Raw genomic sequence first — 18,360 nt, 5'->3', positions numbered from 1 at the left:
TGATAATAATAATAAATGAAATGGTGGAATGAGGACGGAGGAAACGGAAGAACCCCGAGAAAACCACCCACACTTGGTGTTTTTTCACCATAAAAAACACTTGGCACAAACTAGGATAGAGCCAGGGACCCCCACCTCCTTTTAAAATTAACAACAGAAAATTGGTTGCTTGGTTAATTGGAGTTGATGTTCTCTTTCAGCACCAAGATTATATTTATACTAGTAAAAGACAAATGTCCCCACTGGGGATCGAACCTGGATTCCCTTTCTCGCTTACCATCGTTCATTTGACTGAGTGAGGGATACTACGTTATCCTAGTAACCAAAACCGTTCTTTTATAGCATTTATTTATTTTCTACGCATAAGAAAATAATAATAGAAAAAAACAGTTACGGGATTTTAGTGGCAGAGGATATCTTCGTAGAAAAGAAGTTTTAAAAAATATTGAAACCATTAAGGTTAAGTGATTTAAGGGCGCATATAGTCCTGTTTCGAATGACTATTTTACTGTAAAAAAAAATCAAAGAATGTGAAGAACGTGTAAAACGATCCTTTCGAGGCACGAGCCAACATTACGATATGCGCATATCGGAAAGTGGAGGGGAAAAAAAGAGGTCAACGTGCGATCTGTCAACAATAATATATGCATAGGGTTCTATAAGGTCAGGTCCACCCACTACACGCTCGTACTACCACTTGGAAACCGAAAACACTCACTCGACATAGAAGTCTCTCACTTGGACGAAATAAAAAGGGAAAAAAAGCAACGTATCAATTACTTTAGTGACTTTTCGAGGTTGCCAATGAATTATAAGCCACAGAAGCCGTTATTCTCTGGTCATTCGCCTTTCTTTCTTCCAGAGTCCAGCTGAGCAGTCAACCAACTCCACTCTTGTCATGTCCCAAAAGTGTGAAATTAATTCCTACGACAAATGGGCTAAGAGGAAGGACCAATTACCTACCACCAGTTTCCGAAACCAAATAAATCTGACGGGAGAGAGAAGGAATAATGGTGTAATACGTATTTGGTCTTACTGCCGCATTTCCTTCTCTGAGAATTACCATATATTGTTTTCCACCTACGCGAAACAAGGGACACACACGGAGATGGAATCCCATAGTTCAAAGTGACACAAACTCATTTTTTTTAAGGAATCCACTAACAGCATGGAACCTCAATAAACAAGTGTTTGAGAGAAGCTGTATATTATTATTATTATTATTATTATTATTATTATTATTATTATTATTATTATTATTATTATTATTATTATTATTATTATTATTATTATTATATTGTGGTTTATTGTATTTTTTGCTTACACCTGTATTTTTCTTTATTTCACCACTGGAGTAATGTAAAGGCATGATCCTGTAATCTGCTCTCTTGCAAGCGAAAAAACCCATCCATATGGTGTGTTTGTCCAGCACAAAACCCATTTGACACGAGCAGGAATCAATCTAGGGACATCACTTACCAGAGGTGAGCGAGGAACAAATGGTTGATTTGGAGTTTAGCGTCCCGTTCAGCACCGAGGCACTATAAGATACATGGATCTACAGTTTAACATAGGATACAAAACACATTCGGAATCGAGCCCGGATCTCCCGTGTTGAAGGCATGTACCCGCATGGGAAATGATCTATTCTGTGAAGGCTGATTTTGCATTACAGTTCCACCCTCCAACATCATCGGATACAATCCCCAGTCGTGGTTCAGGCCCCACTTTAATTGTGGGTCCCTTCCTTTATAACCATATTGCGTAAGGACATTTAAAATAAACTTAAAAGCAGCCGTCCGGAATGGGGTGGTTCATGATTCCAGTCTTGATTCCGAGTGTGATAATGTGGCCCCGCGTAGCGCATTCGATGACGCTCTTTTCTTTGGTGCGTGCAGTCCCGGGTTCGATTCCTGGTAGGGACAGTCGGTGAAAAAATGTAAAAGGTTTTTCAGGCTGCCATCCTGGGCGAGGTTTTCCTAAATTTTCCTCATTCACACCAGGCAAATGCCGGGATGGTACCTAACATACAGATCCCAGCCTGCTTCCTTCCTTCCCCAATTCTTTCTTCCTTTCCTTTTCTCAGAAAATGTGATCACGAGAGACGTCATCCCTCATACGTGAAGTGCTAAAATGGCCATAGACATGGGCGTACGCAGGGGGTGGGTCCTGGAGGTCCGCCCCCCCCCCGAAATCCCGACTTTTTTTATAAATGGGGGTCAATTTTAGAAATGTTCATATAATTTAGCCTCAAATTATATTTGGACCCCCACCGAAACGCTTTAGACCCCTCCCGAAATAAATTCGTGCGTACGTCCCTGGCCATAGATGCCGAAAGCTCAGAAATCTAATTCCTAATCCTAATCTAAGTGTGGTAATTAATGTATCAAAATATCTCTGAGAGCTGCTTGAATCAAGTTAGTAAACTCTCAACAAGTTATAGGATAGGGATGTATTGTGCTAGCAGTAATTTTTTTGGTGTGTAAGACAATTTTGAGAAATTAAACTTGAAACGTAGACTCTGTAACCACCAGTGATCGAATCCAAGACTTTCACATCGAAAGGCAATAACACTAACTATTTAGCCATCCATAAAGATTGTTTTAACAGCGTTTGCTAACCAACTGCAAAAGCGTGAACCAAGTCAAAGATCTTTCTTGGATGTTTTTTAAGCTTTAGCTCAAGACTTTTCAGCAGTGAGATCTTTTTTCAGTTAAAGTCGATCGGAGACGGAAAACTATTTTGAAATGACAATTAAATAAGCTAAGAGACGGAATGATTTTTTTTTTCTTTTTAATTTTTATTGTGTACAATTTGGTAAGACAAATGGCCTCAATTACGAACAGAAGTCATCGTGGAAGGAAAGAAGGAAGACGAAATTTGATGTAAACATCGACTTTCACGCCTGTCCTTTGTTTTGATAACAAATAATAGAAAAAAAAAGTATTTTGGGTTGATCGGGAGTGCCAGCGTATAAATGTCTGATTCTTTTTCACAGCTGCAATTTCACTGATGTGTGTCTCCTCTTCTGTTTTCTTACACATTTCTTTTTAAAACGTTTGTGTTGGCATACAGAACAAACCTCTCCCTTATGTTTGGTGACGTAACGCTTCATTGGCCGTGGTGAAAACGTGTGCAAAACACATACGCGTATAGAGAGGTATGTACGCATTTTTTTCACTCCATCACGTATCGTGGACACCGCCAATAGGAGTGGGGAGAAACAGACATACGTAGTTTACTTTTTTTTTTTTTTTTGCCTACAAAACTTAGGCACTTAAAAAAAAAAGAAAGGGAAAGAAAGAATACCCAAGGACAATGTAAGCAAACATATTTGCAGAGTTTTTGGTAAGCCCTTCCAAGAAATTACGTTTCAAATATAAATTGATCATCAGTTGAAGAGCGTATATCGCAGTTTACCTTTTTGGATACTGTTATTTAATTGCTGTATGTGAAATGCTTTCTCCAGTCTCTTCTAAGGTGAACTTATAAACTAACTACTGTAAGAATGGAGCCCTCAAAAACACGCCGATCTTGTTTTGTTTCAACAAATTCATTAAATGTCTCAAAATAGAATTCTAAAGTTGTCAAATATTGTTCTGTCGAGATTTTGTAAGAAAAGATGAACTGTTCCATAGTCATTCAGTGGACAAGTATGTAAGATCGTACGATATTACTACCGTACTATAAAAAACATTATACATTTTACTCATAGCAACAACTCAATCGACTCAATCGTACAGAAAATCATCGACTTCACTTTCTTAAACAAGTTGAATTGTACACATTTAAAGTATTTTCCAGATAGTTTTATTGCTTTTAGCACTGAGACATTTCTTTTGTAAGTAGACATACATAATGCTGGCTAGCTTTTACCACCACTCCTTTACATAGGCCTAATATACTGCATGAAACGTACGCCATTGAGATCGTATTAACAAACTGAAAACCCACTATTGCAGATGATTCAAAGCTTGAATCATCTTTTGTTGGTTTGGAATTCAGCGTCCCTTTCACGACCGAGGCTATATGAGACGTGGACGTCCAGTTTAATGTGCGATCTGAACCACACGAAATCCCGTCGAGTGTCGAACTTGGATGGGTCTCCTTCACCGTAGGTGCGTACGCTAATCACATAGCAACAAGGAAGCTCTTGAATTACTTTCTGAACCAAGAAGTAAATGCAAGGTATTTCCATCGTGGAAAAGTAAGTGAAGCTTTACTGCCAAATTAAAAGAGCTTATGTCGATTACATCCCGCTTGATATCAAGAACTACCTGTACCATAAAAGACTTATGGAAGATACCTTTTTTTTAAGTACTAGTTCATTTGATAAAGTATGAAGCCATATTGTTTTCCGTACTTGTTTCAAAAGTTTTGAATGAAATGTTGTACAGATGTATGCTTTTTTCTGCTACCAAACGGAAATGGTAGAAGACGTAAAGAAGTATCTTTTGCTAACAGGATGACTATGTCAGGCTGCTGATACATTTGTTGCGAAGAAAGGAATGGAGATCCATCCAGCAAAAACAGATGGAGAACAACAACAACAACGGGTCTTTGCGTGTCGCGGGCTGTCATGAAGTCAGGGTAGGACAACTCGCAACAGCCGTTCCATTTGGAATGAGTGATTTGCGAGTTGTCTTCAGTTTGCCTTCCTTCCTTTCCAGCTTTATACACGGTAGCAACACATATAAAAATCTTAGCACAGGCAGATTGAAAATTTCTCGTAGATCCTGATATCCAGAACGCTTTACACACGCACGCGTAAACTCCTGGTACGCAAAACGTAACATCCGGAGCAGAAACTAAAAGGCAAACAGCCGGTCGATCTTCTCATTTCGTGTGATGTCTGGATGAGATTTTTTGATTCCTTGACACAGATGCAACCGCAAAAGCACAGGCCGAAAACCTAATGTAACAAATGTGACGTCGATATTCAACAGATTGGCACGACAGTAAGGGTCGAGAACTGGTGACTTCTCTTTTAACTTCTAAAGAGAAATGTTTTGAAAAGAAAGAAACGGTGACAAATGCTTGCTGCTGTTTCTGCACAGCTGAACTTTTATTCCGATTAACTCGGAGGCCGGAAGGGCATTTCTGTATAGCTTATTGCTCATCGTCATAATCGAGTTATTAACCTCTCTGTCTTCTGATTAAAGTGATTAAGCATACTGAAGCGCTAATTATTTTCACTAATTTTTAGTACTATTTTCAAATGTATGAACAAAGAACCTCCAAAAGATTTCCAAAAGTGTGTTGGTTTGCACCTTTACACAATTTGTCACCGTTATCATAAATATGACAACATTATTGTGTTTTCTAAGGACTTCCAACAAAACTTTTTATACCAATGTTATTAATCGTTTTAAAATTGTTTTCGCAGAAATGTACTCATTGGACTCTACTCGGTCCGGACCCCCTCCAATCTCTCGACTTAGACTCTCCGAACAAAAATTCATGAGTGTGCGTCTGGTCAACGACAAGAAATATTTACTTTTAAAAAAGTTCAACCATTTTCTCAAATCTTGGAATCTGAATTTAACTCATTTCCCGACGTCATGCAATGAAATTTCGCACAGCGATATAATTCAAGTGAATTCCATTGTTGCTTTATAAATTAGATCTCTTGTTTGATCTTAAATATCGAAATCAGCTTTTTCGTATGCAAAGAGATTTACTCTTGAGCAAAGCTGGATTATCTATTACGCAGGGGTTAAAATTCAGAAGTTCCAACAAAATTTAAAATGTTCACAATCTTTCTTAACACATTTGAAAACAAACCCACTAAAAAAATGCTTTAAAATAAATTTCGCAAACAAAATAGTAAAACGTACTTAAAGAAATAAATTTGTTTTGAAGAGAATTATTTTTTAAAAAAGTTTAATTTATCCATGACTTACAAGAAAAGCATGGAAGTGTTCTTACATGTAACTACTTGATTTACACGAGAATTGAAGAATTTATAAATTGATTGTATATAAGAGTGCTCCCCATGCTTTTCTTTTAAGTCATGCATAAATAGAAATTTTCAAAAAATGCTTTCCTTGAAAATACTTATTTTTCATTTTTTAAAGTATGATTTGTTTTATTTTGCTTGTTTTTTTTAAAAAAAAAGAAAGAAAGAATGTTTTCTAAAAAAAATATGATTTTATTATTCTATTCTAAGTTTATAGTTGCAACAGCTGCATGGTTCTAAAGATTTCACGTACTCTTGGATACATTTGTTTTTCGAATTTCTTCAAAATGAATTGGTCAGTTATACAACTACCTCATGTTCCAATGGATCTCATTTTGCGTACAAATTGCGGTTATCCAGATAAGTCTCTTAATGGGACTATATATCATTCTACATTTGTTCTTAAGAATTCCTATATTTTTCTTAGACCATTCTCGTTTCCTTCCAGCACGCTTATTCTGCTAATTATTTCGTTATCATATAATCCGTTATCATATAATCCGTTTTTATCCATATCATATAACCTATACGAAAAATATCATATTTACAGTAAAGATTTCTGCTCTCTTTCACTTAAAGTTGAAATCGTTGTTGGAAGTTATTGAAACAACGAATTGTATCAGGGAGTGTGTGATTTATACACTTGCTGTACCGTTATTATAAAGCTAAAATTGTGACATAAAACATATGGTTCTCTAGCTTCACTAATATTTATAAGTATACTAGTATTAACATACGCTCAAAAGAATTTTAAAACAAATGATAAATGTGTTCCCAAAGTAGGCTAGAATATTGTGGCCCGTGAAACATTCTGATTAATACATAAGCGATCCTCACTCGAAAAAAGTTCGAGAAGTGGTCTTCAGGCATTAGGCCTATATATATGAAATGAATGAAATGTAGAAAACAGCATTAGCAGTGTTTTAGCAAAATAACACTTTGAATGTCATGGCTTAGATTTTCAGAAAACCCTCTGTTAAAAAATTCAATAAAGACATCTTTGGTATATATAATTATAACTTCTTAAGTATTATAATGCATTTTCCTCTTACAACTCAAGACGTAGATCAGCACCAAAAATAGCCAATGTTTTCGTCTACTTCAACTTAGAGAAACAGATGCAGTATCTGGCCTCGTCCTCCCCTGCCCCAATGCATCGGTTGGATCCTTCGTTCATGCCTGTTCAGTGTCAAGTATTAAATATACATTTCAGACACATACACACACAGTTTTAAGCTATAACCCTTCTTCGCCTTTCGATTCTAACCATCTCTCTCTCTCTCTCTCTTGAAATTCATGGAAGCTTTCTTTCGTCCTATAAACTAAAAATAGCTTTGGAAAATAATTCATAGTTAAGAGCAAACCAGCACACGTGTTACTTAGGATCACCTGTTTCTTCATTATTCAATATTATGTTGTAAATAGTGGGTAACGTTACGGCAGAGGGAGAGAATGAGACTACGTAATGTAAACAAAGGTTGTTTGTAGGTATAGGTACTGTAAGAAGTTGCTCATGGTCTTTCATAGCGTGCTGGTCATGCACAAGTTAGGAAAGAATAAGTCTTTTGTTTATGTTTCGTACGGATCTTTATTTTTACTTCATTTTCTTTAATTTACAATGGTTCAACCGTGTCCTCAAACACTGCAAGTTTAATTTAACTTAACACAACGATGAAATTTTGCACAGCCACTTAACTCCGGTCATAATACAGTATTGCATTATTGTTTTTATAGATAGGGCTATCATGTTTTAAAGTTAGGTCTTTTGTTTGATTTTAGAACCCGATATCAGCCTTTTCGTATGCAACCAGCTTTACTCTTGAGTAAACGGGATTTTCTAGCACACAGGGGCTATCACTTATAATTTCAAACAAAATTTAAATTTTCATGATTTTTCGTAACACATTTGAAAATAAAATAAAGTAAATATTTTATTATTTAAAAAAAATAATAAACAAAATAAATTGTACAAAAAGTAAAAAAATAAATGTTTAAAAAATGTTTTCCTTTTTAAAAAATTAACAAACAGAATAAAACAAATCTATTTATACCTAACTAAAAAGAAAAGCATGGAAAGCGCTCTTATATACAATAACTTGATTTACATGAGAATGGAAGAAGGTATACATTGATTATAGGCTACACATGAGAGCAACCTCCATCCGTTTCATTTAAGTCATGCATAAAGATTTTTTTAAATAGTTACTTTCTTAAAAACAGTTATTCTTCTTATATTTATTAGTACGATGTATTTTATTTATGTTAAAAAAGAAAGCATGTTTCTTTTTTTAAAAAAAATCAACTGTATTTTGAATGGACCAGTGTTCAAAGTGGAAAATTAGCACATAGAATGTTTTTATAATGTTTTACCTAAGCATAGTACTGATTATCATAATGTTAACAATTCAGATGATGTGTTACTAGTAACTTCTCCATTTGCTGGGGAATGATGTTCGTCATATTTACAGAAGCTTTTTTAAATACAGCAAAACTCCATTTACCTGAACTGCAATAAGCTGGATCGTCAAATATCCTGGTTAATAATCAGGAAAAAATATATATTTAAAACACGTATGCGAACCATATGTATTTGTTAGAAAATAATATATATATATATATATATATATATATATATATATATATATATATATATATATATATATATATATATATATATATATATATATATATATATATAGCTTTGATATTCTTATTTAAACCAACATTAAAATTTCCATCTAATTAGAATTTTCTCTGTCTATGTCCTTTATTAATCGTTTGGAAGTGATCTTATGTCCAACATACATTAGGTATACCTTTCCAGAAACTATTTTAGAGAATTATTTTATCTTAACAATATTTCCCCAGTTATCCTGATTCTGCATATTCGGATTATGTTCAGTGGGATCCCGGGTTCCATCCCGGCTCCCGCTAAGTGAACTTTGTGGTGGACAAACACGGTATGCGTGGGTTTCTTCGGGGATCTCCCGTTTCCTCCCACTTACTTCATTCCACCATTTTATTCACTTCTCATCATCACCGTCTCCTTTAGCCTAGCCGGCATAATCGTGGGACGTAAAACTCAAAGATTTCATTTTCATTTTTTTCGGATTATGTTCAGAACCCATTAATTCTGCTAATTGGAGTTTCACTGTATCTCCCCTGTAAATATGCATTTTCCGTATATTATGACCAGCCGTTTAGTAGCGAACGATGCCAAACGCATTCTCCTTCAGTTTGTTTACAAAAACCTTGGCTTTTTATACTTTTGTTCAGCAGAACTCGGTGAAGCAAGTGTAATGATATTATCTTCTATTTTTTTTTCTTTCCCTCCAAGACTGAGGAAGGGGAAGTGTATTCAAGATAGGATGTTTGACTTTCTAGTGAATGCAGTAAATGAACATCGGAAGAACATATGGCTTTGTCCAGTGAAGAGGGATTACTATCACGGTCTCGCCATCACAGTTTTTACAAGAAAAGAACAGCTTGTAAAGGCATATGCAGACAACAATGACACTGACCTGCCCCTCTATACAGAACAGTTGTCCTTCCCAGATGGGCGCCATGTTGTTCCATGATGGATGAAAGATTGTTCTGTGCCTGGGTTCTAGCCTCAGCTCCTGGTGTGCGTTGATGGTTGGACTGGTTGTTGTGAACGTTGATAGTAAAAACTGTCCTGTCCTCCAGCTAGGGCTTTAAAAAAAAAACGGGGGAAGACTGAAGACAATTCCTGTTAACTGGTGAATGGGTGGGGTGTGTGAAGATAACATCGATTGAGGAAAAGAGTTTTTCTGGTTGACCCCACTCTCAACAGTACTTCCAAGTCTTCCATAGTCTTTATAAGCAAGATTGTTGAGGAACTTGGAATTGGTAATGTCAATAATATGGTACTGTATTTATAAACGAAAATTCATTCTCGGTTCATTCAATAAAAGTCGTGAACAGAGAATTTAATGTTTCTTTTCATCTGGACCAAAATCCAAAACAGATTTATATTCATGGTTTGTAGCACGATTCAAATATTAATCACAGTTCATTAAAAGTTACAAACGTGTGTCCACATTCATATAGATTTCTGTATTGCAACGCTTGTGTGCAACACGTGTGTATTTAGTGCACATGATCTCGCCTTCGATATCTAGTGAGCATTTGCGTGACTATGGCGTTTTGCCAGGTAGAAGGGGGTCATGACCCCTTCCAAGAATTGAAAGAACCTTTCAATAATTACAATTTCAGTGCCTGGTCCAATGAATTCCGAGGGAGGAGAACAATAATGCTCTAGGGGGTATGTATCCCTCTAATTACGCCAGTTACTCTAATTAGGAGCACAATTTTAAGTGCATAGTAGTTGTAAAGTTACATTAAGAAATAGTGAATTCCATTCTATAAAAGTAGAAGTAACGGGCAGGAATGGAGTCGATATGCTGGCCATACTGTTAAACTGAAAACGGACTGGCTGACCATAGATTTTCGTGGTCTGTAACATCAGGGCTATAACAAAATCATAGGGCTGTAACACAAGAAAGGAAAAATGAAATGAAATGAAATCTTTAAGTTTTACGTCCCATGGTTATGCCGCATAGGCTAAATGAGACGGTGATGATGAGTAATGAATGAAAATGATGGAATGAAGAAAGTGGGAGGAAACGGGAGAACCCCGAGGAAACCCACGCACACGGTGTTTGTCCACCACAAAGTTCACTTGGCGGAGGCTGAGATCGAACCCGGGACCCCAAGCACCAGAGGTGAACGCTCTACCACTGAGCCACCGCGACCCCAACACAAGAAAGGAGTTCACATTTCTAAAAGATTTGTAAATATTACCTGCAAAAGAATGTTGGAATGTGAATGGATCTTTGCAACACCCAACAAAATATGATGACATCGTAATAATGTGTTTTATTTTAGATATTTTCTTTTTAAAGGAAGTGACTAGTTTTCCTACATATGAAACTGGAAGAAGAATGAAAATCATAAGGAACAAAAATCAGTATATCAGTGTGTAATGATGTTGGAAGTACTGGCGGGAATACGTCATGTTTGATCCATCCATGGGCAAGCCCAGTGGTCCAAGGGACTGATAGATCTCAGTGTTGCAGTATATCCAGCAGTTTAAATGTTGTAAGGAGGCTGATTTCTTTGTGTTTATTAGGCAATATCATAGATTACACATGGTTAGCGTGATTCACTGTAGGGATGGCTCGTCTAGGAACCACCATTAGTGCAATGAGAGGGATGCTGTGCCATTTTCTCAGGTTAGCAATCTTTCGATTCGTTTGACACAATTTTCCACTCTTTCCTGTCGTGAGCTAGACTTTTTATTTCCATGTACCTTTTTTCCTATAAATTGTCTTATTTGGATTTTTCCTATAAATTGTCTTATTTGGAGGTGAGCATGGTGTAGAGCGTTAACATGAGATCTAAACCACGTGAGCCCCCACCGGGAATGATTGATAGAATTGGAGTTGTAGCTTAAGATATTGCACTTTATCTTGTTCCTACGTATAATCCCTGATACAAGCATTCTTAACAAAATATGATATTGGTGTATTCGAGTGAACAATTCAACGCACGAGAGGAATAAATTTTACAGACATTTTAAAAGTATCAATATATATATATATATATATATATATATATATATATATATATACAGGGTGGGCCATTTTAATTAATCCACGGAAATATCTGAAAAATGATAAAACATAGAAGAAATGTTTGAAGTACACGTTATATATTGCTAAGGGGGAAAACCAATTCCGCCAAAAGTACCCCTCCTCGCCCCCCGTAAATGGGGGTAACGGGGGGTAACTTTGAAATGTCAAATGGGAACATGGGTCGAGTAATACCTCGTTCGAAAGGTCTTGGAAAACTAAGTAACGCTGTACCAAAAGATATATTGTGCACCAGTTTCAAAATGGCCGCCATGAGATGGTTCGGAAACTTCAGCACCCGTAGTATGAAAACCATGGAAGGTAAATGAATAGAACAAAATTGAAATACGTAAATATCATAGGATGATCCCTGTGATCCCAGTGGCCTCCCTGAAGGGGTCTTGGGGGCTAACTTCAAAATTTCAATGTCCGACCGGACAACGGTTCGGGCGTACGCTTGACCTACCCAATGCTGTTTGGAAGGCAGACTTCATGGATAGAGAATTGGTGCACTGAGTTAATGCGGATGGCCACAGTTACATTTTGAGTAACTATTAGCGGCCTTTTGAGAACACTGCCATTTCACCTCAATCGTTTTCTCCTGCAAAATGTTTGATTTTGCAAGATTTATCGAACGAGGTACCACTCGACTCATGTTACTATTTGAAATTTTGAAGTTAGCTCCCAAGACCCCTTCAGGGAGACCACTGGGATCACAGGGATCATCCTATGATATTTACGTATTTCAATTTTGTTCCATTCATTTATCTTCCATGGTTTCCATACTACGGGTACTGGAGTTTCCGAACCATATCATGGCGGCCATTTTGAAACTGGTGCACAATATGAAACATCTTTTGGTACAGCGTTACTTAGTTTTCCAAGACCTTTCGAACGAGGTATTACTCTACCCATGTTCCCATTTGACATTTCAAAGTTACCCCCCGTTACCCCCATTTACGGGGGGGGGGCGAGGAGGGGTACTTTGGGCGGAATTGGTTTTTCCCCTTAGCAATATATAACGTGTACTTCAAACATTTCTTCTATGTTTTATCATTTTTCAGATATTTCCGTGGATTAATTAAAATGGCCCACCCTGTATATATATATATAGAAGGACCGACCCAAGGGAGGCTAAGCGGCTATAGCCCTCCTCTTGACGCTCAGGTTTACACTGGATAAAATGGGCTTCAATTCTGCTTTATATATATCATGGGGAAAACTCGCAGAATTATTGAAAAGAAAATTGAATTCAATGACTTCGTTAATTTTTAAAATATTTTGTTGTATTTTCGTACCGTACAACATTTTGTTCAAGTGCCTCTAGCTGATAATCATTGACTTAGAGCAATGGTTCTGAACCTAATTCCTATCACGACCCACATTTCATCACATCCTCTTGCCAGCGATCCCCTTATAATATCTGGTTTGTAACGATATTATGTGGGACTTTTAATATACCTATTCCGGAGATCTCACGATATCCATTTATTTCTATAATAGTAGAATCCATTTCTTGAATATAGTGGATACAGCAACTTCAATAAAAATAAATGGATTAAAACCAAATTTGGCCAGTTCATTCATAATACAAATATCGAATCCGATCCGCCATACTGTTTCAAAATAGAGGCCGTTTGAAAATTTTAAAACTTCATAATTCCCTTAATTTTGGGTCACATGATAAAATAAAATGATTTATAATTTTCATTAAAAAATTTGGACAGTTGTTAAAAAAAGTTATTGAATATTTTAAATTACTTGATAATGTGCGTCACAAAGATTGAACCGGACATTGCCGCACTAGTAAAATCACACCATGCTCACGTACTCCGTACTCATTTCAATTTTAATTGCATTTCAATATTCAGGTTTCGTTGCATTTGTATTTTTCTGATATTTCAATATGCAGTTCTCATTAGTTTCACATCGTACATCTTTCATTCAAATTGATTTTTAAACAACTCTGCACTTGTTCTTAACAGTGTGCATAAAAATAAAAAAAAATACCTATCAGAACAAAATTCAAAATAATATTTAAACATATTTTCTGGTATTAGATTCTATGTTTATGTCTTCTGCTTATTCTCGCAATCCCCAGGTTGAGAAACCCTGAATTAGAGGTAAACATTAAAACTGAGAAGGAGAGTGCACTACTGTTAATGAGTAACATCTTCTGTTCTACACGCTTCCCCGTAGACCAGTCAAGTGGGAGCAGAGTACCTATTGCATATATTCTGCTTTGGCGTAATTTTGGGAGGGCAGTGGGGACTTGCCCCCCTCTCCGAATTAGACAAATGCATACTTTCTAAATAATTATAAACTAATATACTTAAAAAAAAAAGTGTTACTCTTATGTCGTGGATAATTTTACCCCTGCAAGCAAAATCTAAAATGACACTGCTGCTATTCTGCCCCGATGCTGGCATCGAATTGAAATAGCTACCTACGTATAGTCCACAAGTAATAGATCTCTGTCATTTTTTATATAGCGTGGTTCTCACTGGTATACTCGGATAGAGGATATAAAAGAAATAATTCCATGTCACACCTTGTCAGTGAAATCTTATCCAGAGTTTTTCCGACAACAGAAGAGGCGCTTATAATGCCGTACACAAGGGTACTATAAATACGTTTTTAAAAAAGAAGAAGAAAGAAAATATTGGAGAGAAAGTGAATACGGCAATTAAAGAAGATGAGTTTTTCCTCATAAAATTCAAAGTCGAACAAGAGATTTAACTTCACATTCTGGGTGGCTGGTTGATGATGTGCGTGTGCATGCGTTCGTTTGTGTGTCTGCGGAGGGGGTTGGGGTGGATAAAAGCAGACCAGCCAAAGGGGAGATGAGTTGAAAGTTGTTGATAGAGAGCAGTGGTTCTGGTAAAAAGGGTTGGGGATGAAAGAATGTAAACTCCACCGCGTCTAACTCAAGGAGCAAAAAGAGCTTTTGCTTTTAGGTATATATGTATATATAGTTTTGGAGCAGAGCGACACGCTCTCTAACGTATACATACACGTGTGTCTGTATGTGCTGTATAATGTTTATTATTATTACGTAGTTTTTACCTATAACTTACTGGCAGCACGGTAACAGGAGCTCGTTGGTAGCGTCTCTTGGATGAGGATGGTGAGGCATTTCTTTTTCACTCACTGGATGTATAGATAACCTTTCGGGATGTTTAACAGTCAACTGAATAATATGCGTTTATATTTGTGAATGCATTAGCCTCCATTCACCTGATATTTACGGTAAAAATTTAGTCCAAGGCTTTTAGTCTGCTAGGGAATCTGTTCGAGTTCTAAGTAGGGTAAGCTGCTCTAATGTCTTTTACCATTATATCTGGCACAATGAGTTAGTTACTCAAGTCTCGTGTGTTCTTTATTTAGTTTTCCCTCACGCCGTTCTGTTAATGGAAACTATATGAAATATCTGAATGAACGATGGTAAAACAATTGCTAGAGATACGTCATAAAAATGACTCTTTATTCACCAGCAAGCGATCTAGGATCGAACTCGCGAACTCAGTAGAAAAATATATTTTTTTTAAAATTTCGTTACTGTAAAGCAGACGCACATCCAGAAATTTTTGTTGAGAGGCGCCCATTTTTTTTTGGGGGGGGGGGGAATACTACAGGCCACTAAGTCTATGCAATATTGAATGGGTAATATTCTGCACTCGAAACGACGAAATGATTATAGACTTCTACTTATATCTTTAGAAAAAAAAATATGATAGAACTAGATTGTTTTTATAAGAGAAAGAGCACAGATGAAATGGAAGGTCATAATTTTATGCTACATCAATCATTTCACTGTTAAAGTATAGTTTTATTGAGAAACTGTACAAATGTATGTTGAGTTAGGAAACTTCGGGGGTGTCTGGACCCGGTGTTCTATGTCGAAGCCACAACCACAGGTGCTTAAGACATGCGTATTAATTTTACACACTTCTCGTCATTACCTTCTATTTGTGGGCACCCTTGCAATCAGTATTTATCATTGATACAGTGGAACCGTTTAAAAAAGTCTGTTTAAGTTCTTATTTTTTAAAAGTGAGGATAGTCATGGTTCTTTGGTTGCATTAGTATTTAGCGACTCTTTTACCTGCGAGGCTATATGAGACGTGGACCTACAGTTTAACATCGGATCCGAATAACATGAGCTCTGACTTGGAATCATATTTGACTTTCCATGTGAAAGGCGCGGACGCTAGCCATTCTATAGCTACGGGGGAGTTCAATGAAAATAAAATAATGTTTGTTTCTGTATGTGCGTATGTCATCAACTTTTCACATAGAATGAAACCAGCAAATTTTATGTACAGATCTTCATCACATTTAATCCCATATGAAGCCATATCTTTTCTCAATTTTCGGCTCGAGGGGATTGGCGAGGGAGTATCAAAGTTTATTGACGTTTCTTGTTATTTCTTAAAACGCCTTGTCTCTGTGCAATCAGCATTGGGTATTTGTCGTACGGGCTTATATAATAGCAGAGGATAAATATCCGGAGAATGGAATGATTGGTCACCCACATACACGGATATTGTCAGTGTTTGCTATTAGCCCAACCCAATTCCCGTTTTAAGGATGAGAAGGGCTGACATGCAAAAATAATCGAAAACAACCAATATTACAAGTAGTGTCGAATCCACAGTTTTCGGGATCGTTAAGCTGGCTATAGTGATAGGCCCAATGACATTTAAGACCTAGTTTAGGTTAGAAGAGACATGGAAACTGGCAGGGGGAACGCCTGCGTTGCTGTTTATTATGTATTTATTACATTCATATTTACAGTCAGCGAAGACGTTGTTTTTTTTTTTTTTTAATATTTTAACTTATCTTGGCAGGGGGAACACCGAGGCGTTACTCTTTGTTATTTATTTTTTTATTTTTTTACTTTCAAATATTTTGCATTAACCTTATCCTCCCCGTACGAAGAACAGACATTTCAGCTAGTCATATAATTAATTCGTCGATATGAAACTTCTTTGCTGTATCAATAAGCTTTTAATTATTGTCCACTCTTACAAGTGAGTTTTGTAAAGTTGTTCAGCATAGTTCATAAAGAAAGTTGTAACTATTGCCCAGAAAAAAAGAGCTCTCTCGTGGCTAAGCGATTAGCGTACGCTCCTTTGACGTATTAGATCCAGGTTCGATTCCCGGCAGGAGTCCATGTGGTTCTGATCCCACATTAAGCTGTAAGTTCACACTTCATATAGCCTGGCTCCTGAAAGGGAGGCTAAACTCAAAACCAAGTCAAATTAAATATTTGTCCAGAAAGGCGTGTTGCGCAACTTAGTAAATCGCTCCTTTAATAGAAAAGTAAATGACAACTTGAAAATGACCCTTGCTGACATATCATGTTGAGGTTGTATTAAAGTTAAAGAGTAGTATATTGTTGTGTAAAAGCGTTGCAGGCAAAGATACTTGCCGCCTGTAGAAGCAGTTGTGTCATTTGCAGTTAATTGCAGCAGTGCAAATATTCAACTCGCTCTCCTGAAAAGTTGATGGTTTTGAATTGTGTCAGTTTTCTGTTACTTGGATCACTTACGTATTATGCTCAAATGTACCTTGTAAAACGAGTGGTATCCGTATCTTAAAAGATATCAATATGAATTGTAACTTTTGTCCTTTAATACATTTCGTGAAACGGTTATGAATGTGCGTTTAGAATATTTGTTTGTTCTTTCTTATAGGTAAGTTGGGAAGTGTTCTGGCTGGTCCAGTTGCGTAAGTGACGATTACTTTAGAACCTCATATTCATACATCACAAAAAAGAAGTCACATCATAATAGCTAGATATATAGTGGCCCTCAGAGTGAAGCAAGGGGCGATGGATTTTCTAAAGGGATTCGATTCTTGTAAGTACATATCAAAACATATTAGATTTGGTTGCTGATACACTACACTATGTTAATAAAATGATGCAATGTGCGGAAACAATTGTTTCTTACATGAAATATTGTGTGCATCAAGATGGGCGTGTCTGTTCGCGAGTTCGCTTGTGGTCGATCTTTTGCCCCTTCCCTGCTGGAAAACATCCTGCGGGCCTTACTGGCTGGTTATATCGCAATGTTAGCACTGCGAGTATGTTCTGTTTGTAGGCACACAGTATTTGTAGTTCAGCAAAGAAAGAAGAAAAATAAGTAAGGATAACTTTGTTCCTTTAAATAAATAAATAAATAAATAAAAAGTGACATAACTCAAAAATGATCTTTGATGTTGAAAATGGTCCTAAAGACCAGGAGAACTTTGTGAAAACATTGCATGTGAAAATATTTCCTTCATCACCACCAGAAAGCAATTGTGTAATCTGTCCACCCATGTTTATATGCAGCAGCGCCAATCTTCAACTCGATTTCGTGAAGACTTGGATGATTTTGGGTTGTGTCTCTTTTCTTTAAAGGAACGAGTGTGATTTTTCTTTTCTTCTGTCCTTTTTGTTTTTTCTCTCTTTTTATTTACATGTTTTTTTTAAACTTAAAACGATTGAACCGAAAGATCAAAATTTTTAATTTTAATTTCTCATTTCCCGACGTCCTACAATCATGAAAGTTTGCACTGCGACATAAATCGGGTGACAATACAATATTCCATTTTTGCTTGTAAAAAAAATTTTAAAAAGTTAGATCTCTTGTTTGATCTTAACTCTTGGTCGATTGCAGCCTTTTCATAGCGCAACCCGCTTTACTGTTGAGTAAAGCATAGTTATCTAATACACAGGAAGTTTAACAGAAAACGCTT

At 36.5% G+C, this 18,360-nt stretch overlaps 1 protein-coding gene across 5 annotated transcripts in view; it reads left to right on the top strand.

Moving 5' to 3' along the window:
- LOC145692382 (fibroblast growth factor receptor 3-like) overlaps positions 1-18,360 on the top strand; it is a 186,955-nt gene that overhangs the window by 32,944 nt on the left and 135,651 nt on the right. Inside the window, exon 2 of one of the 5 annotated variants that reach the window (XM_081767687.1) lies at positions 17,313-17,477. The exons of the other annotated variants lie outside the window; for them this stretch is intronic. The gene's annotated coding sequence lies outside the window, so the exon portion shown is untranslated. The remainder of the gene's footprint in view (positions 1-17,312; positions 17,478-18,360) is intronic. 5 annotated transcript variants of the gene reach the window in all.

Source organism: Thermobia domestica, chromosome 1, assembly GCF_964235325.1.
Source record: "Thermobia domestica chromosome 1, izTheDome1.hap1.1, whole genome shotgun sequence".
NCBI lineage: Eukaryota > Metazoa > Arthropoda > Insecta > Zygentoma > Lepismatidae > Thermobia > Thermobia domestica.
Note: the sequence above shows the minus strand (reverse complement) of the source record. Positions and strands in the feature narration are given on the sequence as shown.